Here is a 15,072-nt window from a genome sequence, read left to right as displayed (position 1 = left end):
ATGCATTCTTTGAAAGAGAGAGAGAGAGAGAGAACAAGAGAGAGTGCAAACTATACATTTAATGTGTGCTTAAGCAACTGTAACTGCATAGTAAGAGCTTGTATTTTTTCTGGCACAGCCCTCTGTCATAATCCCATTGCATACTTTCAAATGTATTTTTAAATTGCTCTGCTTCTGTCAACAGATTCATTCAGGGCTGGGTTATTTAAAAGGTGAATGCAAAATTCACAGAGCTCACAACATCCCCTCTGACTGACACACCCACAACGAAGATCACTAAATCACCCCTTTCCACACGAAAATAAAATTAGAAATCACAGATATCAGAAAAGGAAGACAGTCCCTGTATTTAGCTCCAGCAAGCCAAGACGATGCCAAATATAATTCAAGACGCATTTCCATTAAAGAGGTACTGACCAAAAAAAATGTTGGGAGTGTTTACCTTGCCTGACTTTGCATGGGTAAACATTCCTGCATCCAATGTAAGGAGCTATATTTAGAAATGGATCCTTACCAGGAAACTAAGTGAGGCTTCAGTGAAACCAAAACAGTCCAGGGCTTGACTCTGAGGCAGATGAAGTCAACAAGAACTCCACCCAGACCAGAAAGTGCAGCTCTCTCACCCTAGCGTGGGTCAATCCCCCCTTGCAGGCTGCCTGGGCTGCTGGAGCCATGGGAAGCCACACCAATTACTGAAAAAGGAACAGCACTATCGAAAAAATGTTATACAAGCAGTGGTAAACCTCAGCGGCCTGGGTTTGAGACAACAGAAAATCCCTTTGACGAGTAGTAAACACACTAAAAATAGTGCTTGGGTTCTTTTTAAAGTCAGCCTAAAATAAATCTCTTTGCTTTTTGTATCCTGTTTTGCAGTTTCGTGTGAAGGTGCCCAGCAGCCGTTTGCCAGCAATAAAAATGAGTAAAGTCAAATTCCCCAGCCTGTCCTGGAGCAGAATGCAAGTCCAGGATATCACAGGACTATCAAGCAAGGATCACATCTCAAGAGCACAATTCCAGCCTGTGAGGAGTGGCTTCATCTCAGGGTGAGATCTGAATGTCCCAAAGGTATTTGGGAACAGAAGAATACTGACTGCAATGTCCTGAGCAAGCAAGGCAGGGAGGACAAGGAATTACCAGACTGATGTTCTTGCAGCTTGTCCAGAGCATGTTCTGAGCCATTCCCACCTGGTTAAAGACTGACCTCCTGCAGCTCTCATCATCCTGGGTGCATCTCTTCCTACAGGGCTTGGCTCATCCCATCTCCCTTAGAACCAGTGGAAAGCACTGAGCACTTCCAGGGAAAAGAGCAGCTGGGTCAGACATGTGCTCTAGGATGAATTATACATGAAAAGTTATTTATTTTCTGCATTTCCAATCCAGGGAGTTAGCTCAGACTTAAATGTCTGTTTGTTAAATTAGGTCCTTGGCTGGCTTGCTCCAGCAGACAATGCCATCTGCACGATCACCATCATTTCTTTTATCACCTCTGGTTCTTAGGTGCTCAGGGTATGTTTGACATCAACACCTGTCCTGTAGTCATTCTGGGAGCCTCTGCCAGTCACTCCCCTGGCTCTTCTGGGGCTGGACGTGGAAATAAATAGAAATTCTGTCATTTTGATAAGTTTCATTTTGACTTCCACAACAGGTGATTCTGTGATAATGATCTTCTAATTCAGTAAGTGAATATCTCCAAAGTATACTTATATTTCATTCCTGTATCTCTTGCACAGCATAGCTATGGTGGTGAACTCATATCTAATATCTGATGTGTTCTTTAGTTTTAGTTCATTAAGGTTCACTTTAGCTTTTCTACTCAAAAAAACAAAAAAGACAGAAAAAAGAAATAATTTTAACAAGAAAAAAAAAAAAGGGAAAAAAAGCAATGTTTCCATGGTCTTGAAAGTAGTAGATGGGGGAACAAAAAGTCTTTGAACATCTGGCACAGTAGCTTGTTTTCTAATATTCTCCTTGTGAGTAAATTCAAAAGAGAACTACGCAGTCCATAGGAGCTTCTTTTTAAATTCAGGCAATTCTGATGCAGATTATGAAGCAAGGATGGGAATTTACTGTTACTTACCTTGCACTGTGCAATCATACATTTGGAATACACAGCAGAAGTACCCTAAAAGCCAAGCCTGGGGCTCTGAGCAACCTGATGGAGTTGAAGATGTCTCTGCTCATTGCAGGGAGGTCTTTAAATGTCCCTCCCAATAAAACCATGCTGTGACTTTGTGATGCACAGCAGCAGAATTTTGGGCATTTGGCTGCATCATCATAACCAATCTATGGTGAAATATTCTGGATGGTCTGAATTCACTGCTCACCTCAGACCATTTTTCAGTGCCATTTTTCAGATGGGGACATTGAGGGCTGTGTCTGTAGGATAAAAGGTGAGAAGCAGTGGGAGCAGAAGCAGCACCATCTCCTGCTGCCAGCTTTCTGAAGGACCAGTGCAGTGTGACACTTGCCTTGGATTTTTCCTGATAAAGAAATAAGGAGAGGCCCATGCTGAGATATCTGAAGGTGTATCTGTTGGTGCAGCAACACACGAGCCCTAAAATTGTTTCAGCTTTCCTCCTCATCTAGCAATTACTGAAGCGCAAACATATAATCATGGGAAATGCTATAATTAACCATAAAGCTCTGCTTCCAATCAAAAGGGCTCTGAGCTTTCATTTCAGCCCGAAAGACTGGAACAAGAGCACAACTATTAGAGAATCCACCTTTGAATGAATTCCTGTCACTGTGCTGGCACTGCTTTTTTTGGTCTAACCCACAAATTTGTACCTGTATGGTTAGCCAAAAACTGTGCATTATTTACCAACATCAGCACTAAAACTCAAGGCTCTGGCAATGCTCCATCCTGGAACTCAAGAGCTCCAACTGTGCCCTTAATCCAAGAAACATCCCAGCTAGGCCTGACATTGCTGCTCCTGTCAACTGCTCATACAAGAACTGGAGATGAAACAGGATTTTCTTACAGCTTTTTGACTTTTTTATCCATGAAAATGTCCCGGGTTTGGGAGAAACTGAGTGTTCCCAAACACCAGGCCTGACATTGCACAGCATTTCACAACTCTGTTCCCACTAAGGTTGCTTTAAAGCCCCACTTCACCACAGCCTGTGAACAATTAAATATTTTGAAGGCAGCAGAGCAGTAACAGCATTGCTTTTTGCTCCATATTTTAACACAGGAGAAATGCTGATTGCAGCACAACTCTGGTTTTGCCACAACTAAAGTGTAAAGCCTTGAAATTGAGGCTGAAATTGGGCTGGTTTATAGTACCTAAAAATCATTGAGGCCTGTTTAGCTTCCACTGCAGTTTTCTGCCATCATGGACAAGGTCTGGTGGGGAAATGCTGGGGCTGGAAAACAGGAGTGCAAAAAGAGGTGGTGGAGGAGGAACTGGAGCACGAGGAAGGGACTGGCAAAGTCAGCAAGTGTGAGGAGCCTGCAGTGGTGTATTTCTCCCTTCGAAGTGTGCTAAAATCCAGCAGAGATGACAGGGCAAGGGGGAAATGTCTGAACGTCCAGAAATGCCCAGGTAAGGCACACACTGCTTTACACCAGGCAGAGAAGTGACTGCAGTGAAAGGGGAGGAATGGCTAAAACATCTTTTTCTTAATCCTATCAAAATATCCCTCTGACACTGTTTAAAATGCAGGGATTCTCCTGCCAAAAACCGCAAGCAAAATAAAAGCAAATGCAGCTTGCAGCTTGCCTGCTGATAGCACCCACTGCTGTGGAGCACCAGGCTCAGCAAATCCTGCCCTGAACTTACTGGAGATCATACCAGTGATTCCAGGCTCTGGGACTGCCAGGGGTCACAACTAAAGTCCTGCTGCTTGATGCCAGGACTCATTTTCTGTTTTCAGGGCCTGCCTTCTGCTGAGAGAGGCGTTTTGGAAACACAGGAGAAACCACTGGGCAACTTTAACTCTGTGTTGACAGAGATTTCTTTGGTCACTGAACGAGCTTGTGGAGGATTTGCTCTAACTGTGTCAGAGTGTGTGCTGGAGGAGAGCTGCAGAGAGGAAACTGCATTTCGGAGAGGAATTCTCTCCAGCTGAGGCACTCTGCAGGACACTGGAGACTGAGCTGTGTGATACAGATAATAAACAGGAGCTGAGGGGCAGTGAGTGCAGCTTTCTCTACCTGAGCACCCTTCCTGCCATTCCTCTGTCTGGGGGAGGAGAAATCCAGGGGTAGAGAGGAGCTCAGCACTGCCTGGACCTCAGCTGCAGACACAGAAATTCAGGATATTCCCTGGGATCTCAGCATGTTTTCTGAACAGGACACTTCCATTTCCCACATCCCTCAGATCCTCAGGAGCCACACAAGGCTCTGATCCTTTAGAGAACTATCATAAAGAATCCCTGACCACACAGCAGTGCAGCCTGGTCAGTGATTTTGTTAAATGGCTGAAAGGGAGTGATCTTTTTGCTCAGGTATTGTCCTCCCTGTCCTGTCACACAGACAGCCCAAGCCACCAGTGGATTTTTAAGCACCAAGGGTTGTTTTGATGATGGTTCTACTTCAGGGAGCTCCTTTAGCTACACTCGAACTCAGCTGGAGCTCCTGCACCCTTCAACACCTTCCTGCACCCCTTGTCCTGCTGGTCAGTCAGCTCTGAGGCACAGAGTGGAAATTCAGGGTATTTTGTCTTTAGCAGCCTTCTCCTGGACTGGAGTTTCAGTCTCGTGGCATTTAAAGGGTTCTGCATTGTCTTGTGGGGCATTTTTTAGCAAAGGAAAACAGCGTTTAGCACCTGGGACAGATGAAAAGATGTCTCCCAGAGAGGTGATGGCACTGCTAGCTGCCAGCTCTAAGGGAGGACCTGGCCACAGCAGAAATTTCTTTCCTAATCCATCATGTAAAGGTTACACTGAGGCTCTGAGGCATGAAGAGCCATGGGGCATGTGTCTGGTGCTGAGGAAATGCTAAATAATGTTTTCTAGCTACTCAGAAAGCATCTAATCCTGCAAACCTCTTAGATAGTGTAGCACTGAGTGTCACAGTGTGAGTATGTCTGCTTGGGGAAATGAAAATAGCCTTGACCTGTCTATGATTTTATTTCTTGTTTCATTCATTGCATAACCCCTTCTGTCTATAAAAAACATACATCTCATTATCTAAATGGGATATTATTAGCTTGATTTTTTTTTAAGGATAATTTAAAGATCATTTAAAGCTCATTTAAAGACATTTGTGCTTCCAGGCGCAAGAATCTGCTCCTCAGAGCCACAGAATTCAGTCTCACTGCTGTTCCCTGCCCAAGACAGAGACCCAGGTGACAGAAATGAACTCAGCAGCTCCAGAGGCAGAGGAACTGAAAGAGGACTCATGTCAAATCACGAGATTTCTCACCACTGGGTATATGCAAATTTAAAACAAAAAACCAAAACCGAGCAATTACAGCAATGTACACACACTGAATGAATCAGAAGATTAACTAGAAATGGAGCCTGACTTCCTGCAGAAAGGATATCTTCTAGATCTGTGTGTATTTATAGCTACAAATGGAGAATATATATTTAGCAAAATTGAGTCTTACCAGAAGAAAGTGCTGACAGTCATCTCAGCTCGAGATGTCTATTAAAAACTCAGGGAGAGAGAAAGCAAGCACTGTCCTGAGGAGAGACTGAGCATGACAGTTCTCAACTGTTTTTGCCATGCTGTCCCTGAGGTTAAGATCCTGGAATTACAGGTATTTGTGGTGTTGGTTTACTCTTTTGAAAAATGTTACTCTTCTCTGGGTGGTTCAGAGTATTTTTCACTTAAACCACTCACAAGGATGGACAATTAGCAAAAAAATAAGTAAAAATAAGGGATGCATCCCATTTGGTGTCAGCTCTGTGAAAGGTGAGTGTCTAATTTAGAAGACATTTGAGAGATACCCTCAAAGGCAGAGCCACCTTCTCCCCTTCTGGATAAACTGAGCAGCATTTCCAAGGAAATTCTCCAGCTCTGGGACCTCGGAGAGTTTGCAGCTCAGCCCTGAGCAGCTCAGATCAGCTCTGATCTCAGCCTGGCTCAGCCCCACCTGGCTTCATACAAATGGAAAGTGCTCTGGATTCATTGTTTAGTTATTAGTTATTTCTCTGAAGCACATTGAAATAGCTGCAAATGGTATTCAGCAGTTTTAAATCTCTGTAGTATTTCAGGCTGATAACATCTATCACATACACACGAGTTATAACATCTACTTGTCCCAAAATCTCCCTCTTTTAAATCACTGAAATCTAGAGAATTAGCTCTATGCATGTCAAAAGGCTGAACAGTCATTTTGCAGATACACCTGATCTCCCCACACCCTTTGACAACACAAAAATTATTTTCCAGGAGCTGTCACATTCAGTAATCAATTAAATTAAATTTCAATAAATTTAAATTAATTTTTTCAATCCATTTAAATTAAATTAAAGCTTGAATTTCAAGCTGCTTCTCTCACCAAGGGTCAGTAACAGTCAAAATGTTCACATTTTGAAATTCGTATGCAAGAGCATAATTTTCCCTTAGCTTTGGAGTTTGCCTTTGGGAAGTGCAATGATTTTTTTCCCCCTCTGTATAAGGGACACTTTGGAAAACTTGGGGTCAAACAGATTTGCTGCCACGATCAAAGCTGAATCTGTCAATTCTGACAGCTTTACTGAGCAGAGTGCAGCTCACTGCTAGCCAGGGGTTTTCTGAGTGAAGTTAGAATCTCCCAAAATGTGGCTTTCTGCAGCCCAGGAAGGAAAAAGTCCAAACTGAAATACTCCATTGATATTAAACCCATTTCAGAGTGAGGAACAAAGTTTTCAGTGGAAAATAGGAATCAGCACAGAGGCTTCTCGTGTTGCATTGAGATCTGATCTTTGCACAAAAACGTCACCCTGAAGCTTTACCACTGAAGCTGTTTGAATGCTGATGCTTTGGAGACATTTTCCCCCTTCCTGTGTTCTTTCCCAGAGCTGGAAAATAAAAAACTACAGCAAATTTGCAGAGGATGTTTGGGCATTTCTCTCGAAGTGATCCACACACATTGTATTGCCATGACATTCCTGAATACTGGACCTGAAGACTTTTTTTTTTTTTTTACTATCTGTATAAATCTGGTTAAAAGTGAATTGCTTTTTTATTGTCTTTTAATTTAGACACTTGCTGTGACAGAGCAGGAAAAGTTCCTGTTTTGCCTTTCAATTTGTCATCCTTGTTGTGCATTGGGGATCAAGAACAGATGAGGAAGTGAATGAAAGCACTGCTCAGAAATTGCTGTTTTCCAAAATAAAAAAAGAAAGAAAGAAAAAAAAAGACAAAAAATCTCCAACACAGGCAACTAGAAAGACAAGTTTATGGTATTCTGAGGCAGTATATGGAGGGGAAGTCCATTCAGAACCAAGAAATCCAAGCTCAGAGCTGAGCAGAGCTCTCTCCTCTCCTCTCCTCTCCTCTCCTCTCCTCTCCTCTCCTCTCCTCTCCTCTCCTCTCCTCTCCTCTCCTCTCCTCTCCTCTCCATGCACAGGCCACAGTCTGCAGGAGAGCACACCTGTGTTGCCATAAATGTATAAGTAAGTGGAGAATTTCCTGCTTTGCTCTTGGAAACACTGTCATTTGTCAGCTAAAGAGCACACGGGAGGTTTCTTTCCCCTCCTCCTCGTTTTAAGTGGGATTTGCTTGAGGTATGGACAAAATTTTCCAGGCTCTTTGCACCAGAAGTCTTTGACCAAGTTCCTGCTAACTCCCTTAGATAAAAATTATTCCCCTTCCTATAGATGTTTTGAATTTGCTGAGGTTTTTCCCTGCCTGTTCCCAGAGTTCTGGCATGGAGTCATCTGCCAGGAGAGGTATTAACCATCTCTAGAATTGCAGGGACTGTAATTTTTACACAGGATTGTGTTCACAAACCCTTTGGGATTTTCAATGGAACATCATTTTTCTTTCCATGCTGGATGATTGCAATAGAAATATAATGTTCCCACACACACACACAAATAAAATCATCAGCTTTGTACCTCCTCCCGAGCCTGCATGGAATGACACATTTTATGGGAAGCACATGAAAGAATATTTTAGCATTTATTCTTGATGTGAATTCAGTAGCTGAATGAAAAGAGCTGAGAGTTGACACCTTTGCTGAGCTGTCAAAAAAATCCCCAATAAAACACAACCCCACCACAAAAACTAAACCTTCCCCCATTCTGGTCTCTGTCTTCATATCACAGTTTAAAATCCATCTGAACTCAACCTTTTTAACCAAAGAGCAAGATGAATAATAATGATAAATCTAAACTTACCCCAAACCATCAAAAAAAAAAGGAACAAAGTGCCACCAACTTGCCCATAATGTTTACCCCAAAAGGGGAAAGTGGCAAAAGGGATTTAGTTGCTACTATTGGGATGAAGCAACCTGCTCAAACACTCTTCCAGCTGCAGGCAGCTCTGGCAGAGAAAAAACAGGGAATGAGAGAGAAAAACAGAGGGAATAATCTCCTAAATAAGATGTTAAATAATCCACATGAATCAAACCCTGTAATAGCTTCACACAGAGACACACAGTCTGACAAGAAGCCCTTTCAAGCAAGCAAAAACGTAGGGAAAAAATATCAAAAGATCTGCTGCCTATTTTTTCCAGTTTATTTTTCCCCTCTTTTCTTCTCTGCACTAACAATTTTTAAGAGGCCAAAGATATTCAAAGTGAAATGTCACCATTCTTACAAGCTTAAATAAACAATTTATTAGCAGTAGACTAAGTACTCTGAAGAAATTTATTTGCCCTGGCAATAATATTTATAAATGACCTATGAAATATTATGACATTGTAGCAGCAGCCTTGCAGTTTGCCTGTGAGGATTCAGTTCCCATCAGCACAAGTGCATTCAGAGGGGGAAATATTTCAATATTTCTGCAGTGGAGTGTGCAGGCAGCACTTGGGAGGAGATGAAACGGCCGTGAGCACAATCTGTTCTTTGACAGCGGCAAGAAATAAATATAGCAGCAATAAATAAATAAATCCCTGGGTTCCAGCAGCCCTTTTACAGGCCCATCGGTGGGGTGGGAGACCCGGAGAGGTCTCAGTGCAGGGAGCTGAGATGCTCACACAGCTCCCCATTGAGCTCAGGGACACACGGGCTGCTCTTTCTGGGGCTTTTTCTGACCAAAGCACCACAACAGAAACCCAGCAATTAGCTATTCCAAACAGAACTGCTATTTCGGGAACAACAAACTTCATTAATGCCTTGGGGGAGAGGGAGGGTGGAGAGGGTTTAGAAGTAAAATGCATGTGTGCACACAAAGGTGTAAAATTCAGACTATTTAAATGCTAATAAATGCTGTATTTGAGCACTCATTCCCCCAAGTGACAGAGAAGCCAAAATCTATTTGGCTGTGCACTGCAAAAGCTGTTTTATAAAACAGCTCAAGTTGGTGATATTTGTCCTCCAATACAGGACAGATAAAAAGAAAAAGAAAAAAGAGGGGGAAAAAACCCAACAAAACAACCCAAAAAAAGGGATTAATTCTAAAATTTGCTATTACTTTCTCAGGTCAAGATGGCAGTTTTAAGAATGGAGGGAAACTTGAATCAAGGACTTCACGGTTAGGTTTCTTGAGCATTTTCAGTTCAAGTCTTACTTGATTTGTTGGGGTTTTTTTAGTAAATCAGTCAACACACACAACAAAGATCATTTCCCCCCCAGTACCAGATATATCACAGGGAGAAGACAACACAACCTGCAGGTATCAGAAAACACCTCACATGCCCATCGTTATTTCCACTGAGGAGACAGCTGGGAGAACTGGCAGTGACCCAACCAGAAACATCTCCTTGGCATTTCAACCCAGGAGCCCTCTTTGGTGACACCAGCAGATTCCATGTAGAACACAACATCTCCCTAAACCATTGTGAGATTTGCCACAGTGACACAAAAACCCCCAAATCCCAGAATTCTAGTGTTCCATCATGTCTGTCACCGATGCAGTACACTTGGGTGCGTGGTGTGAAGTTTCCTAAATGTCCTTCATCTTCCAACTGGATTTCTTTCTTTTTTCTCTCCAAACTGAGCCCCTGACTCTGTGCACACCCAATGTGAAGGTGCTGGAGCAGAGCCCTGCTGAGCTGTGGTCACAGCAGGTCCCCACAACGAGCAAGGCACAGGGTGTGTCACGATGCTCATCTTGACAAGAACATGGAGGGAGTGTCCTGGACAGGAACCTCGACAAACTTGGCCCAGGTTTCCTGTTTATCACTGAAGAAGGTGTGGTTTTGCCTGGTTTGCAAAACAAGCAGGGCACTACCCACTGCTGATCCTCAAATTCTGCTTCCCACAAAGACTTCTTCTCACCACACAGCCAGTGCTCTTCTGAGGGGATTTGCCAGCCTCATGGCAGTGGGAGGAGCTGCCTACAGAAGGGTTGGGGTTTTTACTGCCCAGAACCAATGACCCAGGAGACAGACATTCAGAATTGTGGGACTGCATACCCAAGTCCCTTGGGATTCTCTTTAGTCCTTGCCTTTCAGCACTTGTGCTGCAGCCCTGTGAGCAAGCAGGATTTGCTCTGTGGAAGGAAGGAACCATGGCTTTTCTGGAACATCCATGGTTTTTCTGGGACATCCCAGTGAGCTGGGCTGGACGGAAGCCCCAGCTGCAGAGGAGGGTGTGATGAAGCAGTGCCCAGAGCATGGCAGGTTCCTGCAGCCCAGCTGTGCTGCTGACACACACAGATGTCAGGGGGCTGTGATTCGGACATCAGACCAAATCCAGTTCCTGGAGCTCAAATCAACCCTAGGAATGATCAAAACTCAGGCCAGGGGGTGAGCATGAGGTGAGGGTTCAAGAATCCAGCTTAATATGGGTGAGATTTGAGGGATCTCTCCTTAGGCCACACTGAGGGACAGCCAACAAAGGAGCCAAGATCTGTTTGCTCTGGAAAAAACAGGCTCAATAAATTTTGCTAAATAAATTTCAACATATCAAGAGTATTCCCACCCCAGCTTTTTCTTCAAGACATTAAACCAACCTTCCTTCCTTCCTTCCTTCCTTCCTTCCTTCCTTCCTTCCTTCCTTCCTTCCTTCCTTCCTCCCTTCCTCCCTTCCTCCCTTCCTCCCTTCCTCCCTTCCTCCCTTCCTTCCTTCCTTCCTTCCTTCCTTCCTTCCTTCCTTCCTTCCTTCCTTCCTTCCTTCCTTCCTTCATTCTCTTCCTTCTCTTCCTTCTCTTCTTCCCTTCCCTCCTGCCATGGGTGTTATCTCCATGCCTGATCTTTGTGGAGGGGCTGAGTGCAGCCCACATGTGCCAGGACAATGCAGAAATGAGAGAAAAAACCCTCAGATATGGAGGCTGCCACATGAAAAGGTGCAGTACAAGATCTGTTTTGTTCCTTGCTGAATCCAACTCGGTCCACTCTGCCTGCTTATTCTAGTTAAATGCACATGTCAACGTATAAAAAGTTATTTCAGACTGCAGTGTTTGGCTCCCCGAGCCAAGCCAAATGAACACAGGAATAGCAACAGTACACACGCCAAGGAAAATGAACTTTTTTTTCCTCCTACTGTGACATTTTTGAAGGCAGCCAATTATACATTAAAAACATCATGAATGAGCAGTGTAATTCTGGAGCCATAACTTAAAGTGAAGTATTCCTTTAAGTATGAAATTAATATAATCGTGACATTTTAACAGTTTTTCATGGTCCTGCATTCTTCTACAAGGACTCACTCTGAGTAAACCTATATGCTATATAAAAAGACCACAATAATCTTTTCCCACTAGTAAAATTGCTACTCTTATGAGTGTTACATATATAGGAGTTTTTACATACATAAACATAGTGTGGTCACTTGTGGGATCTGTAGATTACATTGGGGGCATATTAAGGGAGTAATGCGTGTGCCAAATTTGTTGGCGTGTTTTATAGTGTCTAGATTTTTCTATCCTGTGCTATTTTGTACATTTCCTGCCCTGACATAAATGACCTCATTAACAAGAAATTCTAATAAGTATACAGAGGTTTTTTTTTTTAATTTCAAACCCTGAACTTTGCTGGCTACAGCTTATTTTTATTTTGTGACCTCCCTTTGTACGTACAGTCTTGGAGGAGGAGAAAGAGGAGGAAAAAAAAATAATAAAATGAAACCAAATTCTGCTCACACAAGGGAGTTTTCTGCTGAATGACATAACCTGCACTCCAGGCCATGCTATGGTCAGCCTGCCCAACCAGCCAGGAAAATTAAGTAAATGCAGGGAAGATATTTTGGGGATTGAAATTTGCCTTCCAAATACAAGCAGTGGGTTTTTGCCTTCCAAGCCAAAGAAGGAAATCACACAGCAGCAGATGGAGTACTCTATTCCCCACATATTACAGTTCTGTTAGCTTTGCAGCAGTTGCTGTCACCATTCAGTATTTTACCCCCCAAGCAGAAATGTTTTACCACAGGATCAGAAGTCTATTTTTGCAATCCCACCTCGGGGTAAAACTCTTTGGGACTCCAGGTCTGACCCCCTTGCAGTGATCCCTGCAGTAACAGCCCCTCTGGCTGGGGCTAGAAATAAATGTGTTCTCAACATCAGAAATGCTGTTTTCTTTTGGATGTTTTTTCCTCTGGATAGTGAAGTTCAGGATGTGCTACAGCAGGAGAGCTGAGAGTACCTAGCAAAAGCTCCAGTCAGAAATAATAGCAATATTCAGTACTGCTGGACCAATCTAAGTTCTTTTTAGACTCTAAAAAACTGAGGCTGGAATGCACAAAATGTACAAAATAGCCAGAAAAAAAAATTTAAAAAAAACCCCAACAGAGCTCTATATGTCTACTGCACACCCAGTTAACACATACAATACCCCAAAAATGCTGCCTGAGGCACTGCCATGCAAGGCTGCAGGGCAAGACTCACTGAACTACTGACACCTGCTCTGCAGCAGATTCTGAGCTCAGGCTCCAAAATCCTCTAAGAAAACCTGATTTTGTTTGCAACTTCCACAACCAGCAAGAACAACTTGTTCCACCTCCATTTCCCAGATTCTGCTCCTGCCCTGCCTCCCCTCCCAGCATCTTCCCCTCGCTGTCCCCCTGGGGCATCACTGCTTCAGTGAGGAGGGGCAATGGAGAGCTCAGAGCTGAGGGGACACAGGGATGTCACATGTCCTGGGGGCACAGAAATGTGTGTTCTGGGGGCACAGAAATGTATGTCCAGGGGGCACAGAAGTGCATGTCCTGAGGGCACCTCGGTGGCCTTGCCCAGCTAGCCCTTCATTCCTGGAGATGGATATCCCATTTACATGGCAATCATACTAGTACATATGGCCTTATGGCGAGCATATTCTCTGGATATATTTCTGCCCTTCAAGAAATGATTTCTAACTGGTTTGCCCAGATTAATTCCAGGTCTGTGCAGTGCTGCTGGGAAAAGACTGCTGGGCTGCAGCTCCTGGGCACTCATCAAGGACCATCCTCTTTCCATGATAATGCAGACTTTTGGAAGCAGAGTGGGGAAAGCAGCAATTTCTCCTCTTTGATGGCAAATCCTGAGCTCTGCAGGAAGATGTGAATGCTCTCTGCATGGCACCCACTGGATCTTGGGATGAGTTCCAGGCTCAGCCTCTCACGGGCAGGACTGGCTGCTGGTGGCTTCAGGAGCTCTGCCCATCCCTGGGGTGACAAGTTGTGCCAGGCTGCTGGCATTAACAGGAACAAAACTGGCATCAGCAGGCAGCTCGTGGTGAGGCTGAGGAGGAGAGTTTTGAGCTGCTGTGCAAGAACGTGGGCTTTGCTGCCTCCTAGGGCATGTCGTGATGCCAGAGCTGGGGAGAGACCTGAACTCTGGAACTTCCCTGGGCAGCTGGCAGTGCATTTACAGGGGCAGAGAGTGTCCAGGCTGCTCTGTTCTGAGCATTGGCTTGGCCTTTCAGCTGCTTTTTCTGCCTGCCCTGGACAGCGTGCAGAGATAGAAACCACTGTCTGCAACAGCTGCTTAAAGTGCCTTAAAAACCTAACATTTAAATACACACTGCATCTCCTGCTCATCCTCTTTCTTTGGAGCTTTGAGGCTTCAGCGTTTCTGCTTTTCATGGGTTAGCCACAGCAAGGGCTAGAAAGAAACAATTTAAAGAATTCTCACTGTTGAGGAACACCTCTGGTGCAGGGAGCTGGGCTGGCAAGCTGCAGGTCGAGATGCAGGTTAAAATGCAGGTTGAGATGCAGGTTGAAGGACAGGCTGAGATGCAGTTGAGATGCAGACTGAAATGCAGATTGAAATGCAGGTTGAGGTTGAGATGCAGATTGAGATTCAGGTTGAGATGCAGACTGAAGGACAGGCTGAGCTCTGTTGGGAGCTCAGGACAAGAGGATGAAGTGCTGACCTTTGGGGTGACAAAGGGCACAAAGGCAGGTGACATCAGCCAGGGGAAAGGACACTGGGACAGCAGCAGCAGGGAATTGCTGACCTTTGGACACCAAGGGGGATGAAAGCAAGGAGGATGGACAGGAGATGGGGCAGAGCTGGAGAGCCTGGAGAAGAGCAGGACTGACCATGGGGACACTGGGATGGATCCAAGCCCAGGGGTTCCTCTGCTGGCTCTCTGCTCAGCTCAGGCTGTTCTGTGTCACTGCCCTGGGAATAAATGGCTTTATGGGATGAGACATCTGGGATTCTGCATGGCAAAGCTGCTGTGATGGGAGTGACTGGGGGAGCCAGGCAGGGAGCTGCAGATGTCCCTGGAGCTGGGAAGAGCCTTTGGTCCCAGAAAGTCCCTGTCCTTGGGAGAGCCACTGCCAGAGAGTCCCGGGAATGGCCTGACTGGGAGTTTCCCTGATGTCCCCAAATGGGGACATTTACATGACCCCAAATACAGAAGCCTTCAGAACCACGTAGGGTAGCAGGAGCCTTGTGATAATATTGCTGATAATCTCTGCAGTCTGTGCTCCTGAAGAGGAAAGGCACTGGGTGAGGCAGGTCCTGAATCCAGATGGACATCAGGGCAGACCCTTCAGCTGACCTGCAGCAGCACCTGGCCCTGCACTAGCCCTGTGCATTTCAGATTACCTCGTTTGGATGTATCCCACACCTGTTAAAGCTGCTTTATATGCCCTGCTGTGTCC

General features: G+C 44.6%; 1 protein-coding gene and 1 long non-coding RNA gene across 3 annotated transcripts in view; one reads left to right on the top strand and one right to left on the bottom strand.

Moving 5' to 3' along the window:
- LOC146442890 (potassium voltage-gated channel subfamily KQT member 1-like) overlaps positions 1 to 15,072 on the bottom strand; it is a 385,165-nt gene that overhangs the window by 147,977 nt on the left and 222,116 nt on the right. The window lies entirely within an intron of this gene.
- On the top strand, positions 576 to 6,032 carry LOC146442891 (uncharacterized). Its single transcript, XR_014849421.1, has 3 exons — positions 576 to 737; positions 874 to 1,043; positions 5,220 to 6,032. It is a non-coding gene; the product is annotated as an uncharacterized LOC146442891 (long non-coding RNA).

The sequence above is a fragment of the Lichenostomus cassidix genome, chromosome 1Ab (assembly GCF_008360975.1).
Source record: "Lichenostomus cassidix isolate B80296 chromosome 1Ab, HeHo_3.0, whole genome shotgun sequence".
In the NCBI taxonomy this organism is placed as follows: domain Eukaryota; kingdom Metazoa; phylum Chordata; class Aves; order Passeriformes; family Meliphagidae; genus Lichenostomus; species Lichenostomus cassidix.
This window is presented reverse-complemented; position numbering and strand designations above follow the sequence as displayed.